The sequence below is a fragment of the Arachis ipaensis genome, chromosome B10 (genome assembly GCF_059453495.1).
Source record: "Arachis ipaensis isolate K30076 ecotype BB chromosome B10, ASM5945349v1, whole genome shotgun sequence".
In the NCBI taxonomy this organism is placed as follows: domain Eukaryota; kingdom Viridiplantae; phylum Streptophyta; class Magnoliopsida; order Fabales; family Fabaceae; genus Arachis; species Arachis ipaensis.
In genome coordinates, this window is record NC_142435.1 from 48564662 (window position 1) to 48578456 (window position 13795).

At 33.9% G+C, this 13795-nt stretch overlaps 1 non-coding gene across 1 annotated transcript; it reads left to right on the forward strand.

The window, feature by feature from the left end:
- The first annotated feature begins 1425 nt into the window (after positions 1–1425).
- LOC148579962 (small nucleolar RNA R71) lies at positions 1426–1532 on the forward strand. The gene has a single exon (XR_015896219.1). It is a non-coding gene; the product is annotated as a small nucleolar RNA R71 (small nucleolar RNA).
- Positions 1533–13795: the final 12263 nt, after the last annotated feature.

Sequence of the window (13795 nt, forward strand, 5' to 3'; positions counted from 1 at the left end):
GAAGGATCACATCTGTAGATTTAACTTATTGATTTGCAGTTTCTTCATGAGAGACAGAGGCATTAGATTTATGCTTGCTCTCAGATCACAAAATCCTCTGTCAATCATTGTGTCCCCTATAGCATAATGGATGTGAAAGCTTCCTGGATCCTTCTTCTTTGTAGGCAACTCCTTCTGGATGAGGGCGCTGCATTCTTTATTCATCACCACTATTTGTCCACTCTTCAATGGACTTTTCTTGGTTAGCAACTCTTTCATGCACTTGATATATGAAGGCATTTATTGAAGGGCTTCAATGAAGGGAATGTTGACATGAAGAGATTTGAACATATCCAGAAATTTAGAGTATGTCTTCTCTTTCTCACCACCCTTGAGTCTCTTGGGGAATGGTGCTTTTGGCACATAAGGTTTCAAGATTTCCTTCTCTTTTGGTTCCTTCCATTGTGCAGGGTGAATTCCTTGTTCTTTCTCTTCTAGTTTCTCCCTTGGAGCTTCTTGAGTGTGTTCTGTTGAGCTGCTGATTTCTTCCTCTAAAGTCTCCTCACTTCTTAGGGTAATTACTTTGCACTCTTCCCATCTTGTTTCTTTGTTTCTCCTCTAGGATTTTTCTCTGTATCACTTGGAAAACTGTCAATGGATTTAGGAATCTGCTGAAAGAGGTATCCTACCTGAGATTCAAGCTTCTTGATAGTATCTTCTTGGTTCTTTATATTAGCCCTCACTTCATCTTTGAATGTTCTATTGTCTTGAACCTCCTTGCAGAGATCTCCAAGCATGGCCTCAATACGGGATAATTTATCCTCAGATGGTGGTGGCATGTTGGGAATTGGAGGTTGAGGATGGATACTTTGTGCTTGATATGAGGGTTGGTGAGAGTTGTTGTGTGGGTATTAGTATGGTCTTTGGTTGGGCTGTTGGTAAGTGGAATTATTGTAATGGTTGGAGTTGTGAGGTCTATGATCTTGGCTTTGGCTTTGCTGGTTTCTCCACCTAAAATTTGGGTGGTTCTTCCAACCAGAATTATAGGTTTTGGAGTATGGGTCATTGGGTTGCCTTGATGAGTTTCCAACATAATTAGTTTGCTCCCAATCACCTCATTCCTCTGTGTTCATTCGCTCTGGTGGTTAAGTGTTGATTGCTACCACTTGGTTCTTCTCCATCTTCTTGTTGAGCTCTACAAGTTGATTGGTGATCAACTTATTTTGAGCTAGTATTGCATCCATGTGACTCAGCTCCATCAGTCCTATGTTATTGCTTCTGTCAGAGGCATAGAAAAATTCATTGTCGGCCACAGTTTCTATGATGTCTATGGCCTCTTCAATTGTCCTTTTCTTGTTGAGGGAACCTCCTGAAGAATGATCCACGGCCTTCTTTGATTCATATGTTAATCATTCATAGAAAATGTGCAATTGCACCCACTCATTGAGCATATCTGGAGGGCACCTTCTTGTCAACTCCTTGTATCTCTCCCATGCTTCATAGAGAGTTTCATCATCTTGTTGTCTGAATGTTTGAACCTCAGCTCTCAATCTATTGACTCTTTGGGGAGGGTAGAATTTTGCCAAGAACTTGTTAATAACATCCTCCCAAGTGGTGAGGCTTTCCTTAAGAAATGATTCTAACCATTTAGATGCTTTGTCCCTGAGAGAGAATGGGAACAAAAGCAATCTATAGGTGTCAGGATGAACACCGTTGGCTTTCACAATATCACAGATTCTCAAGAATGTTGTTAAATGTTGATTGGGATCCTCCTGTGCACCTCCTCCAAAGGAACAATTATTTTGGACAAGGGTGATGAGTTGTGGTTTTAGCTCAAAGTTATTGGCATGAATGGTTAGCTTTTGAATGCTGCTCCCCCAATTCCCAGGATTGGGATTAATGTAGTAGCCTAGCACTCTCCTCTCTTGTGGAGCATGATTGCCAGCACCTTCTCCAACATGGTTATGAACCTCTTCTTCCATAGTAATGTCCAGATCCTCTTCCAACTCTTGTTCTCCAACTACTCCCTTGCCTCTTGCTTCCATTCTCAATCTAAGGAAGGTCCTATCAGGTTCACTATCAAAAGAGGTTGAAGCCCATCTTCTACCTGTATACACTTAGCAAAACAAGCAGCAAACAGCAAGTGCAAAATTCACAGTTAATGAAATTATGGTTAGAGTAGTTAAAGTAATTAATCAAACAGTTAGTGGAGTTAGTGGATTAGTTGAGCTGGAAACTAAATGAACAAAGAAAAATTAACTAAGAGTGCAGAAAATAATAGTAAACAGCTGAAATTGAAATTAATTGACAAAAGAAAAAAAAGTTCAATCTAGTTATCCTCCAATTTAATCATTGTCAATACAAAATCCATCCCCGGCAACGGCACCATAAACTTGATGCACGAAAACTTGTATCGCTACAAATTTCCCTCGGCAAGTATACCGAATTGTCGTCAAGTAAAAACTCACAATAGAGTGAAGTCAAATCCCACAGGGATAGATTGGTTGAGCAACTTCAATTAGAGAAGTGTTCTAGTTGAACTAATCGGAATTGGAATTGAGAACTTGCAGAATTTAAATAACAAGAAACTTAAAGAGCAAGAAATGTAAATGACTGAAAGTAAATTACTGGAATTAAATTGCAGAAGTTTAAATTGCAAGAAATTAAAGGGAAATGGGGTGATTAAGCATAAATGTAAACTACAGAATGTAAAGAATGGGTAAGATAAAAAATGGGGAAGCTCATTGGGCTCAGGAGATATTGCAATCCTCCAGATCAAGTTCATTTTCATCTCTTCCTCAATCGATGCATTCATGGTTCCGGTGGCAGTTGGGAGGTTCAGAGGAGTTGGAAAGGGGAGTTTTAGATAGATTGAAGACCCGTAGCTAGTTGCCTGTTTTAATTTATGGTTTAATTATGTTTATAAGCTTTAATTATATGTTGGAAGTTCTGGTATTGCCTTCGGCTTTCCCAGAACATTATATGTTAGATATATGGGCACTGTTACTATGCTAAAAAACTCTGGTTCTCACCCATGCGGATTTTTGTGGTTTTCAGATGCAGGATGTGAGGCTCGTCACTGAGGCATGCTGGAAGCTTCTGATTTAGCGAAGATCCTTATCTCTCGGGGTTTTATTTTGGATATATGTATTTATATAGATACTTATTATCCCTATTCTTTATATATATACCGTATTAACTCCTTTTAGAGGTTATTTTGGAGAAATAGGTTCTGTAACTGTATTTTGGTTTTCTTTTGGGTTCTCAGATATATATATGTATGTATACTTATATGCTCGGGCAAGTTACCTTCGCAAACTGAGTCTTGAGCTTTGTTATCTGTATTTTGGCACTCTTCTGTATATATATATCCGTGTTAGCTTATCTTTTACCTTGTTTTGCTTACGTTATCGAATTCGTAAGTTCTGCGCTTTTCAATATAACGATTTTGTTTTACCTTTTTTTTCAAAGGCTCCTAGTTAAAAATCTTGTTCACTATATTATATATATAATTTTACTTTTAGAGGTCGTAATACCTAACCACCTCTGTCTTATGACTTAAGTATAAGACTCTGTGTGGTAGGGTGTTACATATCTCATCTGATCTTCTCTCCTATCATATACATTCACATTCTCTCTTATCTCATAAACTTCTATAATTATTTCTTTCTTCCTTTATTATCTCTCACCTCAGATTACTATTACTGCATAATAATAAAAACTTTCTTCATTTCTTATCCTTCTTCTCATGCATCATTCTCGCTTCACTTAAATATAATGTAAAACCTAATAAAATTTGCTTTCCATCATTAAATAAAAGTGTAAAACTATGTTTATATGATTGTTTTGATTAATTACAGTTGACAACATATCAATGAAAGATTCACGTGGAAGTAGTCCACTAACTTGGCAAGATTATGCCAGGCGACGAAGACAAAACATGAGCGAAGAACAGAGGCAGCAACACTTGGCCAGAAGGTGCGCCACTTACCAAGAGAGTATTGGACGAGGAAAACAAATTGATACATCGACAACAACATTAGAAGATATCACAAATATACCCATAATCGCCGCTCATCAGCACTCTGTGTCAGGTACTCTAGTTATACTTCCAATTAATAAATTTATGTTGTTAGTTTATCATTTAATTTGAATTATTTCTACAATATATCAATGTTACTGTACTCCTTGTACCATTTATCCATAATTTAATATCTACTGAATGTACTCTTAAGTTCTCAAAATACATTATTTTTATGCTAAGAATAAATTTTCTAAATATTCAGATACTCATATTAACAACGGAGCTGGTCCAAGTAACAGACCGAATGGTGATAATATGGGTAGGAATCCTGTATATTTATGTATTTAATTAATAATAATCTATTTTTCCTTAAGTTTTGATTTAATAAACCTTCCATTATTGTTCTAAATAATCTTTGTTATAGATATTATTGTATTATCTTAATGTACTTAAAATCTATAACAATATACAGTAGGAATATGGGAGATTTGGTATCCAAATTTTTTTTCTATTTTACCCCTATCTTTATAAACTAAAACAGCATACTCAGACACATTTTATAACCTCTCCATTAACCCACAAGAGAGTTATGTAACTTCTTCACCTTCAATCGTGAAAGAGATTAAATTCAAACTACTCACTCTCAATCGTCAAAAGGATTAAAATACTTATCTTTTAATACAATAAAAATTAAACATAATAAATATGAAAATTATTCACAAAACATTAATAGTATTCTAAAGATAATTAAAATATTTAAAATAATATTAATTATTAATATTTTTAAGACATAAATATTTAATAATAAATATAAACATTTTAATATAAGCAATTAATTAATTACTAGCGGCTCAACAGGCACTTTCAGCCGCTTGTCTACTGTTTTTTAAGAAATTAATTTTATCTTTTTTTAATATATTATTCACCTTTTAAATTGTCAGATAAGTATTTTTTTCATCATTTCAAATTTAACGTAGTATTATTTATATGATAGTTTGGATGAAATTAAAATTACTATAAAAAACACTTAAATTGCCAAATTATAAACGCACAATATATATATGATATCGAAAAAATATATGGTTCATAAAATAACGATAAAAATGTTATCCTAAATTAAAAAGAATATATATAAACCAAAATACATATTACTTCTTTCAAAAGGTTAATTATACGTAAATATCATGGATATCCATGTTTGTCTTCATCCTTTTTAAGTGGTAGGCCAAAATATAGATCTTAATCTGAAGAGGCCTTCATTTTCCTACAAATAGTCGAAGGACAGAAGAAATGAATATGCTTATTTTTTTTTAATATCAAACTATAAGATAATTAATAAAACAAAGAAGAATATAAAGATGGTGTACCTAGAAAAAATCTTTCGTAATTCATCATACATTTCTTTATCAATAACTTCTTGCGTCTTGAGAAACTGTCAAATTTTTTTTACCATAAAAATAACTATATAAACGCTTCAGGTATATTCAATTAAATTGATTCCTTATTATAGAGAAAAATTCAATTTAAACCTATAGAATTGAGATATCTTGTTTTGCATTGAATTTTCTAAAAGGAGGAAAAAAATGATTATAATTCGTGAGTTATTATTGACAAAATATAAATTAAATGATATTACATCTGATTTGTTAGGTATTTTTTTTTAATAACAATTACCTGCAATGATATTATTTTGTATCGAAATGAGTTAATTGTATTCTTCTGAGTTCATGGCTGAAAAAAAAAACTTAAACTTTTAACATAATTGGTATATAGGTCAAAATAGACGGTTTTATTTATTATATACTAAAAGTTTATTGCATCACCTTTGATTCTTTTGATCCAATATTTCTCTTTTTATCATCTTCCAAAACTGAGTTTTGTCCGCTTTAACTGTACCTCCCCAACCAATAGAATAAATTTTGAGTGGACGAACCTGATTTAATTTCATGTGTGAGTAATATTTACTTTATTGTCGATTGGTCTCATTGATGCAATTGATTGCTCATCTTTTCATGTACTCCATAACGATTGGAATCCTTCTTCTTGTAATTTATTAAACCAAATATGTATCACAATATATTTCAATAGTGTTTTATATATTACTTTAGATTAAGTAATGATATATCTCAAATAAGACATACATGTACCTTTGATTGGTTGCTAAAATTTAATTTTTATAATTTTTTTCTAAAGTCATAAAATTGATATCAACATTTAAAGAAGTTAAATTTTGAATTCTTTTCAAAGTAAATATAAACATTGCGTACCATAATTTCTTAAGAACCCAATATTGATATATTCAATGATGTATCATAAAATTTCTATAATTTATGTGAATCTTAGTTGGTGCGTACCTGTTGAGTAAAGATGTTCGAGTTCTTTTCTCTTATCTCTTTACATATCCTGATGAGCTCTTGTAATATCAATTTATCTGTTAAAAATCTTAGTCATTAGTTGTAAAAATTAGTGAACAAAACTATCTATTCCAATGTTGATATTGTAATGATAAAATTATATAATACACGAATTATACTTATAAAAAGGTGGACGTATTTGCTAAGCATATAAATTACCTGAGGTGTAGGTAACAAAATTTCTTTGAACACCACATTCCTTGTGAATTGTCTGTTTTTTCCAGCTACTATTTCTTCTTTGACTAAGATTTTTGTGGTTGACTGAGAAACACTTCGAGATAGTGCAACATATAATTGACCATGGTTGAACACATGTTTAGGGAGATAGATCCCTACCTTAGGAATAGTTTGCCCTTGTGATTTATTTATCGTTAAGGCAAAACTCAACCTTACAAGAAATTGCTTTCTAATAAGCACAAAAGGTAATCTTGAGTTCTTAGTTGTTTTGTGTTTTATCCGAGGCAGAAAAGCTCTTTGTCCAGAGTGATGGCCTGTTAAGATTTCCACATCTAACATATTTTAAAAAGTTCCTCGACACAGTAACCTTGTGCCATTGCATAAGCCTGCCTCAGGATCTATGTTTCTCAGTAACATCAAAGGAGCACCTTTTTTTATCTTCAATGTATGAGGTGGCAATCCACCCGTGGAGATTGCACTAAGATATTATTGTTGATACATATTATTTGTATCTCCTTCTACTTCATCAACGGATGCTAAAATTCATTCATCTCCCAAAAATTGGTTGATGATTATGTCATTGAGTTGTTGTACATCATGGTTTTTAAGTGTCAATATCGCTCTCTCCACCATGTAAGATGCATCTCACCCATGAGATTGCAAATTTGGAAAAGTTTCTTCTATTAATTTGTGTAATGATGCCTCCTTCCCATGGTATTGCCATGTGTGCTTCTATATGTATCAAGTCCTCAGATATGGTAGGCTCAATCCCATCCCCTATTCACATGAGATACTTCGCAAAATCATGATCGTTAAGAGATAGAATATTTTGTCGCAAGTGGAAACTTTTGGTGAATGCCCACAAATGTGATTTAACAATAGAAGCTGAAATCATTTGCGACTTACTTCCTTTCGGGATAACAAGTAGTACTTGGCAGAAATTCCCTCCCATAACCATCACATTTCCTCTAAATGGATTATTGTTTTCTAATATGTCTCGCAATGTGTAGTCTAATGATTCCATTGTTTCTTTATTAGCCATTGGTGGTTTATCCCCAATTACCACGGTCGTCTGCCTAATCAGTTTTGCGAGATCAGATTGTTTACTTATATTTCACATGGAGGATGGCTCTGCATTGATTGGGATCTTAAATCTAGAATGAGCTATTCGACCACCAAGCAGTAAAGTTGCAGCTATTCTTGAGGACGCAGTTATCAAGACAATATGCCCTTTACTTCTTAAGTCTGCAATTATAGCTTTGTAAAGAAATGTTTTACCTGCTCCTCTTAGTCCATCAATGAAGAACACTCCACTTTCTCTCCGATGAACTGTATTCATAATGCACCTGAAAGCCACATACTGGTCATGATTCAATCTTTCTATAGCACACAGGACTTCTTGAGGAACTTTAATAGACATTTCTTCTTGATAATTCTAGGTATGAAGTTGTCGTTGTCGTTGTCCGAGGTTAGAGCTGGTAAATCGTATTGTGCAATATGTTTTTCATGTTGTAGGAGGATGTCATTTAAATCCTTAAGCAAACGATTTGTCAAACCATGGTATGTTTTAGTGCTTGTTGATGCGTAATCATCCACCATACATGAAAGAAACTTGTCCCACCAACTTCTTACAACTGTTGGCTTATAAAAAATTAAGATGGTGGCAAACAACCTTCTTAAAGCACATGATATTCTTAAAATAGATGCCTCAACCAAACATGATCTTATATTGCTATCACTCTCTAACGGCCCTCGATGCTGAGCGGATTGCTTAAAGGACGAATATTGGATACCATTCACTGTTAGCAAATCATCCCAACTAGTTGGGCCTCTTACATTTGACAACAGAATACACTAATAGAATTTTTTACCTTCTGTTGGCAAAACGGTATAGATCCAACCGATAGCTCTCTTTTGTGACCTGCGTCGACACCATTCTTTTTCCTTATTGTGCCAACTATAATATTCTGGGATTTTCCTGTACAAAAGATGTCTAGATTGTTGGTCATCAGTCCGATTAGGTGCCAATAATTCAGTGAGTATTGTTCTTGAGAAATACTCATTATTAACTATTTTAGAAATAGTTTGGTGCTCATAAAATCTCACTTGATGTTGATTTTGCAAATGAACTTGCAACCTTTCAACTGATGGGTACATTCGGTAAAGGTTGAATTTAAATACCCCACAGCATGCCTCTGGAGCGGCAATCCATCTTGCATCAATAAACTATTTCACCTCATCATAATGAGAACGTCTGTGAACCTCCATTGCAACACGATCTGGTCCCTTATAGCAGTACTTGTATAGATACTTTATACTCTTGATACAGCGACATATCTCTACATTGATATGACAATCATACTTCAGTAGTAGCCAAGGGTTGTACGGAACTACCCATCTATTGTCAATTGTGACATTTTGGTTTATAGGAATTCGAGTATCAAATTGCCTCCTATATTGAGGATATGGGTCATCACCTCCTCATGTCTCTAGTACGAACTCTTTTGGGTAGTTGCGTTTACATTGACTGTTTTTCATGCATGGTGAAGATTGATTAAGTGTTCCACAAGGACCATGGACCATATGCCTTAGCACTGCTGATAAATCCCAATTTTGTGGTTTATCTTGTACTTATTTTGCGGGATTTTATCACATTTTCCCATATTTATTCAATGATTAAGTGTAAAAATATGCTTTTTAGGCCCTTAAATTGGTAATTTTTATTCACCTTTAATTTCATTCGATGCCTTGATATATTTGTTAAGTGATTTCAAGTTTAGAAGGAAAATATTGGATTGAAGGAATGAAGGAAAAGCATGCAAAGTGGGAGAACTCATGAAGAAATGAAGGAACGGCAAAGTTGTCAACCCTAACCTCTTCGCACTTAATCGATCATAACTTGAGCTACAGAGGTTCAAATGAGGCGGTTCTAGTTGCGTTGAAAAGCTAACATCTGGGGATTCAATTGATATAAAATTTGTCATAGTTTCCTGGAATTTAGGGACGCGTACGCGTGTATCATGCGTACGCGTGGGTTGCTGCACGTGACTCACTAAAGGTAACTCGTGGCCAACAATTTTTGAAGCATTTTGGGCCCAATCCAACTCATTTCTGATGCTATTTCATGGAGAATTTAAGCTTGGGCAAGGGAGGAGCACTTAGTTGTAGAATTGGCATCATGTAGTTTAGTTTCTAGAGAGAGAAACTCCCTCTTCTCTCCAGAATTAGGGTTCTAGGCTAGTTTGCATCTTAGATCTAAGTCCAATTTCTTGATTTCATCTTGTCTCCTCTACAATTTCTTGTTTCTACACTTGAATTCTCTTAGTTTGTGATGTTAATTTTACTTTCATGTCTTTTTTATGCTCATGCACTCATGTTGGATTTGGATCTCATTTAATGAAATTTGATGTTTGATGCCCTTTTATTGTTGATTTGAGTTGTGATTTTACTTTCTTTACACTTGGTAGTTGGTAGATTTTGCTATTTCTTGCACATTTACCATGCTTTCCTTTTATGCCTTCCAAGTGTTTGACAAAATACTTGGTTGGATGTTAGAGTAGATCTTGAGCATTCTTAGCTTGGGAAGAGTAATTAGACAATCTTGAGTCTTGAAAACCCAACTTATGTTAGTGATCTAGAGTTGTTAGCTAATATTGTTTCCATTGACGCTAATATTTTGCTAATTCAATTAGTAAGTGATTAGGACTTTTAGATTGAGATTAGCTAGTCTTATTAGACTTTCTTTGAGTATGAGGATAACATGATAGCTTCCTCCATCGTCGGGGATGACGTAATAAGATAAATTCTTGTTTATTATTGTGATATGATTGGTTAGTCTTGTTTGACGTTCTCCCTATGTGAAGATAACATGATACCTTCTTCCATTTGCCGGAGTTGACTAAATAGGATGAATTAATCATTGCATGACTAGGATAGAAAGCCTATATTCTCAATTCTTGCCATGAATGTCTCTCTTTGTTAATTGCCTTCTTTAATTGATTGCTTGATCTACTTTTCTTGTCATTTAAATTCTCGCCCATTTAATTTCTTGCCTCTTCATCAATCAAACCCCTTATTCCTTCATAGCCAATAAGCATACACTTCATTGCAATTTCTTGTGAGACAACCCGAGGTTTAAATACTTCGGTTAAACTTTCATTGAGGTTTGTACTTGTGACAACCAAATTAAATTTGATGCGAGAGTTGTTTGTTGGTTTGGAACTATGCTTACAATGAAGTTCTAATTTTCTAAGAAAAATTATAGATCGATGAATAATTCTCCTATCAACTGCCCCATGTAAGTATGGTTCTATTTCTTTACATGGTATTTCTCATACTAAACTATCATATTGGTTAGGATCATTCAACTTGTCATTCTTTTCTAGGATTAGCAACATATGTACGTGTAGCAATCCTCTTCTCTAAAATGCAGTGACATAAATATAACTTTTCACCTTTCCCAATACAACTTTGGTAATAACATCCTCCTTTAATTGTTTGAATTTTGCTATGAAAATCCTAGTTGTTAGATCCGAATGATCCTGTGAAGTTTGAGTAAGATTGAGTTTCAAAGCTATTTCTGACCATGATTGATTGAATTTCATAGTGAGAAAAATATCTGGTTTGCAATCTTTAAGAACAATAGCCATTCCATCCTCGTACTGTTGGGTCATGTCTCGACGACTACCCGCGAATGACGATGGAAATATCGTTCTTCTACCAACATTTTCTAAAACCAATTTTAGAGAAAAGTATTATTAGTTTGAATGTTTAACTTCGAGAACACGTAATGATCAATCGTGTGGCCATTAAATTGAATAATAGTTACCAGCATTATTCTCTCCTGTAGGCAAAGCATCTTGTAAGCCTTGATATAGTTCAGCTCAAAGTTCCTTTTGTCTTTGTCGAACCTGTAACAACCCCGGTTTTCGAGTACGCGAGATCTTTTCTGAAAGTACGGAGAACTCCAGAGGATCAGTAAGGGGAGAACCTCTGATATATCATCAAGTATCTCAACCCTCATTGTCATTATGTCATCTTTAATTTAGAGCCTTTTATGAGGCAAGCTCGATAACACAGTCACGAAGAACCTAGTTTTTGAACCGTATCGGTTAGGTTAGGAGTTTTGATTCGGTTTTTCGTAAATAGTCTCAATTTGACGAACCGGACTCGATTCATAAGAGAAGAGAGATAATAGGATAATATCATCATTATATGAGTATCAAAAGCTTCTTAAATGATATTATAAGGTTACCTGGTTAGTTTTAGTTAAAAACAAAAAATCGGTTTAATCGGGTTCACAGTTTACTGGTGCAGCTTAGCACCAGCACTCTCTGATGACTTTAGCAATGCTAAGGCCTCATTATACATGTTTTACTCTCATAATAAATAAGTTACTAGTGTCATTTATGCTAGTAGCTCAGAAAATAATTTTTAGAGATGTTTTTACAAGTGTTCCGATACATCTAGTTTTAGTAGTTATACACCTGAGATATTTTAATATTATTTTAACCCACCTCCAAGCCAACCAATCACAACTCACCCTACACCCCCAAAACCCCCAAGGCTGCCTCATTTCCTCATTGTGGCCGAAAATCATCAAGAGAAAAAGGAGAGAAAAGTTCTTAGTTCCAAACCTTCAAAGCTTGATTTCTTCTGAACTAAAACTCAAATCAAAACTCCGATTTCACCAAAATGATCCTTTTTTCTTCCTCTACATAACCATATAATATATCAAGGCTGAAAATAAGGTGAGATGGCTGTCTCTCTCCCTCTTCAATTCAGTTTTCAAGGAAAACCATGCAAAACATGTGTTTTCTTGATGTTTTTCCTTAGGAATCATGCTTAACTTGACTTGAGGGCCAAGAAACGTGAATTTACAGCAAGTATAAGGTTAGAAATCACTTTCTAACATGCTGAGTGAGATTTGGTTAGTTGAGAGTTTTTGAATTTATAACATCTTGATATGATTTAGGAGGAAAAAGTGCTTAAGGACCACTTGAAAGTCTAATCGAATTAGGAGCAGCAAAACCAGGTAGGGTTTGACAAATTTAATCTTGATTGATTGTGTTTGATTTGTGTAATTATGATATGGTTTAGCAGTGCTTGAAATTTATTGTTTATATGAGTGATTCTTGTTGAAAATTTGGTGAAATTTTGATGAAATTTGATGATATTCAAGCTATGAAACATGTTCTTGAGTGCAGATGGAAAAACGAACCCTAATCCTTAAATTGGGGTTCAATTTATGTTTAAAACACGTAGAAAAGATGGGATTTTAGTGGCTGGGAATTTATTTTGAATTATGTTAAAAATCGGTTGCTAAAAAGACTGAAAAACGAGTGAAAACAGAGAAAGAATATGAAGAATTTACGAAGAACACGAAGAACACTTTGAGTGTGATAAAGAACATTGAAGAACACCTTTTAGATCTTAAAAAGGGCAAGGTTGTAATTATTTTGGTGTTTGAGGGGTTATTTGGTAATTTCTGAAAGTTAGGGTGGTTAAAGTAGAAATATTAAAAGTTACGGGTGGTAAAAAGTGAATTTTAAAGGTTAAAAGTTAAAGTGGGGTAATTTTTGAAAATTTAATGATAAAATAATAAATAATAATAAAATATTAAATAATAATATTTAATTAAAAATATTATTTTAATAAAAATAATAAAATAATGCAGAAACGGCAGTTTTCTGTAAAAGCTTTAGAAAGACAACTTTAAGCACAGAATCTCATAATTACCTTCATAAAACACTTAGGGAGTGGTAAAAACATATTAGTGAGGCAAAGATAAAGGAAAGATAAAAAGTTAAAGAAGAGATAAAAATCAAAGAAAAAGTCTGTAAAATTTTAATGACAGAAAAATAGACAGAGACTAGCTAACAAACCAGGGCAACATAGTTAGTCCTTGAGTTGCGATTAGGGTTAGGTAATATATGAAAAGTTAAATTATTTCAGTATAGACTTAATGAACCTATACTTGGGACAGATTAACTATTCATACCGAAATTTACATAAGCTTTAAATACATATGTTAAGCAGAGAAATCAAAGCAGAGTAAAGAAACACAGAGAACAGAGTAACCAGAGAAAAGTAAAGAGATACGGAGAAAAGAGTAACTAGAGCATAATAAAGGGATACAAAGAAAAGAATAACTAGAGCAGAGTAAAAAGACAAAGAGAAAAGAGTAATGTGATAAAGAGAA